General features: G+C 36.5%; 1 non-coding gene across 1 annotated transcript; it reads left to right on the plus strand.

The window, feature by feature from the left end:
- Positions 1–6056: 6056 nt before the first annotated feature.
- Positions 6057–6163, plus strand: LOC136231429 (small nucleolar RNA R71). The gene has a single exon (XR_010689815.1). It is a non-coding gene; the product is annotated as a small nucleolar RNA R71 (small nucleolar RNA).
- Positions 6164–9047: the final 2884 nt, after the last annotated feature.

The raw sequence follows: 9047 nt of genomic DNA on the forward strand, positions 1-9047 counted from the left end.
AATTAAATCAAAGCACTTAAATTTAATTGCCCCTTAATCATGGATTAACTTAAATAATTTTGTCAAATCAAAATCATGTGGAAAGGTGTTTCAACAGATCTCTTTGAGGCGAGTGAGGAAATCACACTATGTGTAGAGATTAATGACTATGGAGATGGGAGAGATGTTGGTGGCTCAACCATGTTGGGTGGTTGCATGTCTTTTGAGTCAAGCGGCTTGGCACGTGAGTTAGTCGGCTTGAGCTATAGAGGGAAGCCAAGAGGAACGATAGGTCATGGGAGAAAACATATTGGGGACAAAGAGGGACGCAAAATGGCATATGGTCAAGAAGAAGATGATATAGGAGAGGAGATTGATGGGGGAAGGGAACTTCAACATTGAGCTAGTTAAGTGGTGATGTGGGGCCAACGTCCGAAGATGGGGAGTATGTGTCCTTCAACGGACAACCGCGGAGCATTCTACCTTTAGGGAAAATACCACGTGACATTGCATGGGATCTCGGAGGTCGTATGCTACGTCTTCCTCATAGTCGCTTGAGTTTAAAGGAAACGGATGAAAAGTACGATGTGACGCCTCGAGGAAGAAATGAGATTCCTAGCACATGCACATTAGGAATGAACCGAGCCTCCCGCTTGGTAAATTCGGAACTTGTTACTTTGTTCTTGATTGAGATGCATGTGTTGTGCTTGTTGAGGGAACATCAACCCTATGAGGAGTCATTGAGAAGTAGTTTTATGGTGAAGAGACTGGGCTTCAAAGAGTATTTGGTGAATGGGAATGGCCGTCCGGGTGATGTAGAGAAAATGGGAGAAACTCAAGCATGGCGGGATAGTAACCAAGCTAGTGAAGAAGCGACTCGAGAAGCCGCGGGATTGTTAACCCAAGACAAAGAAGGAGTTGATACAAGTGAGCTTCAGGTCACTATGGAGTGGGTTGACAAGTGCCGTCGTGATATTCCATTTGATATCGACCATGAGCGAAGGAAAGTTGTGACCAATGTCCATATTCGTGAAGTGGAGATGGAGGAGGACCGGGGTTGGTCGGTTCAACATGTCGTGGGAGTGTGGGGGAGCTTCTAAGACATTGGGACAGATTGGTTTGATAACTTCATCGAGATATTCCGTTCGATGTTGGTTGGATATTGAGGCAAGCATTATAGGGGATGAGCAACGGGGCAAGACACAAGTTGAGGTGTGGGAAGAGCTCATGAAGAGAAGGGGAAACCAACAACCTATGGAGTGGATAGTACCTACCAAGCACCATTCTTGTTCTATAGTTGAGTTGGGGACCAACTCTTTTGAAGAATAGGAGTATGATGAGGGCATCTTGCACTCATACGCGGGGCATAGGATAGAACACGCGGAGCGTGAATCCGGAGCCGAGAGAAAGGAAGAGGACCACGTGGAACGGGGAATCACTAGGGCATTCCATGCGGAGCGTGTTGTCTAGTACGCGGGGCGTGGGTCGAGCCTCAAGGAGAACCGGTTCTAGGAGGGCATATACGCGGGGCGTACACCCAATGGCGCGGAGCGTGAAGACCACCTTCGTGAACATTCAAGCTCAGAGATGCACTCACGCGGAGCGTAAGAAGATTTACGCGGGGCGTGCCTCATCCGAAGAATACTTCCTCCCCAAGTTCTTCATGCTTGGGACCACTCCTTAATTACACCTTTGCCACTCCCTAATTACAACTCTACCACCCTTTATTTACAATCATGCCACCCCTTTACCATTAACCCAATTTACCCTTTAGCTTTGTATTTTAATTAGTTATGTAATTTACCCTTTATGTAATTTGGCAATTAGGTTTTTGAGATGATATAAATTCATCTCTTTCTCTTTGTAATGTAAAAAACTTTTTATCAATCAATATTATATCTTCTTCCTTGTGAAGTTTGTTAAGGTTTTCACCTTCAACAATGGGGATTTCACTATTCCTATGGATTTAGTCCATGAAACTTGGGATTCACTCCTTCTATTTTAGCTAGAGAAGTTGGTATTCTTTGTAAGTTTATGATTAAAACTTTCAGATAAAACTGATCTGTATCACTGTTGCTGTTCGGATTTAAAATGTCTAAAATATTTTACTCTGTTATTAATATACTAAATATTTTTTTGTTAGTAATGCACTAAATATTAACCGTAACGTTTCAAGTGAAGTACAGATTTAACCCTAACGTATAAAATTGTGTAAATTTAATTCTAACGTTTCCAAGTAAAATTAAATTCTAATTTTAATTAAACTTTTATAAAAAAAATTTAATAACAATATTATAATATATAATTTTATTTTTATAAAATATAAATTAATTTCTTTTTATAATTATTTTATAAATTTTATTTATATTTTTATTAAATAATAATTAATTTTTTTTAATATTTGTTGGGGGCAGTGGCGTGAAGCCACTGCCCCATCCGTGGGCAGGAATCCATTCCTGTCCACTAATGAGTAAAAAAATTACAAAAAAGTACAATATTTAACTATGGTTGAAAAACAGCCCCTTTAATGAAAATAAATTTCAACTATAACTAATTATGTAATAATTTTTACTTTTTGCCCCAAACAGAGGTTTAATCCTGATTTTTATACATAAAAGTAGCTTTTCACAAAAGTAGAAGATCTCTACTTTTTTAAAAAAGTAGTTTTTTTTCAACAACAAACAGTCAATCGAAACCGTAAACAATAGGTGAAACAAACCAACCTAAGAACAACTTTTATATTATTATATACCAAACTATATGACTGACTAGTAGTCATAACTAAACTATGTAATTGATTAGTAGCCATAACCAAACTATATAACAGGTGGGGCAGGGTCTGTACGGGATGCAATTCACTGGTTACGGCTTCCTCCAGCTCGCTTTAAACTAAATGTGGATGTCTCTATTATCTTTGATCAGGTCTGCTGGGTTTAGGGGCAATGCTACGAGACTGCAATGGCAAGTTTTGTGTTTTTTTCCCAAACATGTGTGGGGTGATTTCTTACCTCGTGTATGGGAAGCTATAGACATTCAGTAAGATATAAGTTGGCTCAATAGAAAGGGTATGGACGACTGTCTTGTTGAAGCCAATGCAGAGGTGGTGGTTTTAGATCTTAATCAATCTGCCGTCAGGTCTTATTACGGTCTTGTTTTTTTATGATTGTAATAGGTTGATTCATTCGTTTAATGATATTAGTATCATTTTTGCTAATCGTTCTGCAAATAGTGTTGCCCATGAACTTGCAAGGGCATCCTATTCCATGCCAGGGCTAATGGAGTGCATACTAGTGCTCTAGATTTCATTGTTCAATCTTTATATTCTGATTTTATTTAATATATGGTCTTTTCTTACCTATATGACTAATTAGTAGTCATAACCAAACTATATAACTGATTAGTAGTCGGGAAAATTATAAGATTGGGTCAAATGTGAGACCCATTTACATATTTAACCCATTTACTCAACCTGCTAAATATCTAGACTATTTTTGTATGACTTTCCCAAGATACCATTAATATATATATATAGCACTTAGAAATTTTTTAGCCTTTCATCTTTCTCCATCCCGTCTGACTTCGCAGATTTTCGCATATTGTGAAACATGTGAAGATAATGTTTGGTTCAGTAGATGATTTTAATTCACAGATTTCACAATATGTGAAAATATATGAAGACAAAAGACGTGTTTTTAAAGCATTTTTAACTTAGCAGACTTTGCATATTGTGAAATCTGCGAATTGGTATATAAAAAAGGCACAACAACAAGGGATTCTAACATTAAAATCATAACGTTATCAAAATTTACAACAAGATTGCCACAATAAACTCCTAACAAATCATTTCAAAGTAAATGTAACCAATCTTGATGGAAATTTCTCCCAATCTTGGAAGTCCAGACCTTTTGAGATGGATGTTTCACAGGTTCTCCACCTTAACTCTACAATTTGGGATGGATGTTTCACATGTTCTCCACCTTAACTCTACAACAAGATTGTCACAATAAACTCCTAACAAATCACTTCAAAGTCAATATGACCAATCTTGATGGAAATTTATCCCTGTACAGGAAGGAAATTCATATCCTCTAGACCCCAGTACACCGCCTTCCTGACAGGGATGTTATGTATTCAACCACCTTCAGAAAAATTTAATCGTGTTAGGAAGAGACTGAAATTTCGCGAAGGTCTGCGAGTATAAAGAGGATGCTTTTACTTCGTGAAAATATGATTTCGCGAAGGTCTGCGAGGAGGAAGAGACTGAAATTTGACGATTTTACTTCGTGAAATATGGATTTTGCGAAGTCAAATCGTCACATTTTATGCTCTTCCCCCTTGCAGACCTTCGCGAAACTAGTTTACGCAAAGTGATTTTCTGAAGAAAAAAACGAAGAGAAAACAATAGATACTTACATTTTTCTTCAATAATAATATGATAAATTAAGACCTTGTTTGGGAGGAGGTTAATGGGAGTAAATGGAAGTAATGGAAGGTTAAGTATTAAGTTAACATTGTTTGGGAGTTATTTTTTGAGAGTAAATAGAGGTTAATGGGGTTAAATCTTTACTAACTCTAACCTCCAAATTGGGGGTTAATGGGAGTAACGTAAACTTTTTTAAAATTTCTTGTCTCTACAGAGTAAATTTAACCTTCCTTCCCCTCCAAATTTAAACTCCCAAACGAAGTTAAACATTTAACCTCATTTACATCCTATAAACTCCCAAACAAGGTCAATTTTTAACTTTCCTTTCCATCACTTCCCTTCCCTTTCCATTACCTCCTTTAACTCTCACCTCCGTTAACCTCCAAACTCCCAAACAAAGGCTAAGGAAAATGATGAAAATAACGTAGAATAACGATTGCTACGATCCTCACTTCCCAACTTACACGGAATGGTAAAATATCCGGGATCTTTGAGTTTAGTGGGCAAATTGTTTGACACTATTGAACTACAATCCTCAGTTAGCGAAATGGATGAAATTCCTTCCCAACTAATTTTCTTTGAAATTAAATCTTTTAAGAACTTACCATAGTTAGGAATTTGTGTTATCGCATCCATAAACGTCAAATTAATATGCAAATTTTTAAGTTTGTCTAAAAACGTTAAAAGTTGTTTGTCATAGTCTTTATTTCGGACTTTGTGTGGAAAAGGTGGTTTAGGTACAAATGTTTTTGTACTTGAGTCAATAGGTGAACTTTTTGTTGTTAAATCATCTTCTTTGGATTTCGTTGGTAAATCAGTTCCTTGTAAAGTAGAACCTCCGGGCATTTCCGGACCTAAGTAATTTTTACCCGAATGAAGAGTGATAGCCTAAACATGCTCTTTCAGATTTTCTTCCGTATGGCTGGGAAGACTTCCCTCTTTTCGGGATGGAATTGATTTAGCAATTTGACCAATTTGAACCTCCAAATTATGGATGCTAGATGTGTGGTTTTTAATAAGCTGATCGAATTTATTTTCGATCCGTTTAAAACCATCGTCGTGATTACTTATTTTTCCACCGATAGCATCTATGAATTTGTCGATTTAAGAAGATAAAGTGCTAATCGTATCTCTTGATTGATTTTGATAATTGTTGTTACGATTTTGATTAGCATTTGCATTATTGTTGTTATCTCTCCAGTTAAAGTTAGGACGATTCCTCCATCCAGAATTATAAGTACTAGAATAAGGATTATTAGTTTGGTTTTGCCCTTGGATAAAATTTACCTATTCGATCTCGCTCATACCTTCATAATCCACATCCGTTTGGATTGGATTACTGATGGCATCGCACGGTGCCATAAACCTATCAATTTTGTGCGATAAGGCAGAAAATTGGGCTTGTAACATCGCGACTGGATCAAGATTCACTATACCTTTAACTGACGATATGTTTGAGGATGATGGTTTTGCCACCGGTATGTGTCCACGTTCTGTGGGCCACATACTGCTGTTGATTGCCATTTCCTCCAAAAGTTCTTTTGCTTGGGCTGATGTCTTCTTCATAAATAACCCTCCCGACATAGCATCTAATGAACCTCTAGTTGTAGGGTTTAATCCATTATAAAATGTCTGCATTAAAAGCGCATCGGGCAATTGGTGGTGTGGGCATAAATGTTGAAGTTCTTTAAAACGTTCCCAAGCCTCATAAAGAGTTTCATTATCATTTTGAGAAAAAGATGTTAACTCTTTTATGACTCTTGCGGTTTTTGCTAAAGGAAAATATTTTGATAAAAACGCTTGGGCTAGTTGGTCCCATGTTTCAAATGTTGCGCCTGGCATAGAAGTTAACCACTCTTTGGCTCTATCCTTCAAAGTGAAAGGAAAGAGACGAAGTTTGATTGCTTCGCCAGTCACATCAGTTATTTTAAAAGTGTCGCAAATTTCTAAGAAATTTGTCAAGTGGGTGTTAGGATTTTCGTTAGGTAACCCATAAAATGTTACATTATTTTGCAACATATTAAGCAAAGCGGGCTTAATTTCAAATTGGTGTGCGTTTATTTGGGGTCTAACTATGCTATTTGTTACACCGGCTACTCCTGGCCTAGCGTAATCCATAAGTGTTGCCATGTTTTCTGGCTGTGATTCTGAATTTTGTTTTTCTTGTCTTTCTTTTTCTTTTTAATGGTCTTTTCAATTTCTGGGTCAATTAGGTTTGGTGCAATGCCTGAACTTCGAGAACTGCGCATGAACTTGAAATCTTTACAAGAACCGAAACTACCTTCAAAATAGAATTTGAAAAATAAATACGTTAGTAAATTAAAATTAATAAATTACAAAAGTTAAAGTAAGTATGTATAAACCTAGATTCGAAATAAAACACGAAAAATCTAAATTTTTGTTAAAAATTTTGGCGTTCCCCGGCAACGGCGCCAAAAACTTGTTGAGCGATTTCCGCAAGTGCACGGTTTCGCTTGTAGTAATAAAAAGATATCGATCCCACAGGGAACGTTTTCCGACAAAAACTTATTTATGTGTAGTTTAAATACGACTTAAGGTTTATAGAAATAGATAATCGTTATTTGAAATTGGTTTTGAGATTGATAGAATAAGAATTAGGCTAGAATATGTAGAATGTTAGAAATCAATTCTGTTTTGAATATGAATTAGTGTTTAAAATAAGAGATTTATTATGTTCGTTTGCATTAAGCAAAGAAATCAACTTTAAACTTTGTATTATTATAAAAGTGTAATATCGTAAACTCCTTCAATTAAAAGGCTTTGAACCGCAGACAATCTTCCTACGGTCGGGATAGATTGCTACCTTAATCAAATTAACACTTATTTGCATAAGAATTAATTTGCCTAAGTGTTCAACAAAGTTTCCTTGTAATGATTTTGAATATAACTACGTTTTAATGAAAACACTAGAACTCACTTCGGATCAGTTACAGAAGTGCTACATAAAAATATAATGAATTGCATGAACTTTATTAGATGAATTGTGGATTGATACAAGTTTACAGAGAATAGAAAGCATGGAAGCATTCAAGAGGGATTATTGAGTCCTGGGTTGTCAATCCTTTTCTCAAACTTCGTACGAGTTTGTCAGGCTCTGGGGTCGAATCATCTACTTACTCTTCTCGCTGAATCTTCGGAATAGAGACGGGTACTTCTACTACCAAAATGTAAACTAATATTGAACTGATCTTATTCTAAATCTAATTGCTACTGTGTTTGTAATTAATTGGTAAACAATGTGTGTACATCAGATTGATTTTACAAAATTAAACCTCTAGCTCTGAATCGTTTTCGACTCAGAATTCCTGCATAAATTCTGTACTAAATCTTCTCTCCATATATTTCAACTCTGAATCAACTCTTTATTTATAGATGTTGAAGAGTCGTGATTGAAGGATCGTATCCGTTGTGAAGAGATGTTTCTATCCACCCAAACGGACGCTTTTCTTTGAGTTTAAAAATGTGAAATGAGTGTTGACAGGAAATCTGAAGTTACCGAGATTCAAGAATCTCAGCCGAGATTAGGGAAGAAGTTTTAAGTGTTCAGAACGCAAAGGAGGAAGAGTTGGGATCAGGGTGTCGCGACCGAGAATAGGGAATCTCGGTCGCGACACGGGTGTTTATTCCCGGATCCGACTTTGTCTTCCGTCTTCGTTTCGGTGTGTTTGGTTTTCTTCATCTTTGATTCTTTTCGTAGGGTTTTTCCTTTGTTTTTGATCTCTTTTCGCTCCTATTTGGATTTTACCAAATATTTAGGTACCTTGCATGAAAGAAACATATTCGGATGTAAAAGTACTCTAAATAGATATAATCAGCACGAATTCATAGCAAAACTGATGTAAATATTGATGATATTTTAGGTATATTTTGGGCTTAACATGGTTCAAAAGCTAGGAAACCCTCACAATTAGATAAAGAATCTTAAACTAAGGAACCATTTAGTTCTGATATTAGGGTTTTTGATGCTCGTAAAATATATAGCAGTTAATAGGACAACTGTATCCTATCGCAACAAGTAATATTGTGCTAAGCACGAGATCGAACCACAAAGACTATTTGTTATAATTAGTAAATCTACCTAGAGTGATCTAATTGTTTAGAGGGTTGAATAAAGTTTTAGGTTTTGAAAAACTAATTAACTAAATTGAAAGAAGTAATATAATAAAATAAAGTGAACAATTGACAGGGTAGAAGGTGAATCAATGGATGACACAATCTAGGCTGAGGAATCCTTTGATTAAATCCTATGTATGGGTTTAGGGAGTTCAGATTTATGTTTTACCAGTGATTGACGATAATTGCCCTAATAAGAAAGACAAATGTGATCAAGATTTATCTAACCTATTCACATGCATTCGGGTGACGGGCTTGATTAGGCATATACCCTAGGTCATGCAAATCATTAGGTTCTTTGGCAACTAAGGCTAAAGCTGTAGCCCAGCCACGAAGCCGCACTCCTAGTGGTCTTTAGCGAGGTCAGATTTACACAAGTTCAGCATAGATAATTCCATGGTCAGGTTCTTATCTATCTATAATCCTATCTTTGTCAGGTTTATAGGCATTAGGCACAGTATATACATAAAGCAGGCTAGTTGATCGTTATCGAGTCTCATTCTAGCAATAA

Source organism: Euphorbia lathyris, chromosome 5 (assembly GCF_963576675.1).
Source record: "Euphorbia lathyris chromosome 5, ddEupLath1.1, whole genome shotgun sequence".
Lineage (NCBI taxonomy): Eukaryota > Viridiplantae > Streptophyta > Magnoliopsida > Malpighiales > Euphorbiaceae > Euphorbia > Euphorbia lathyris.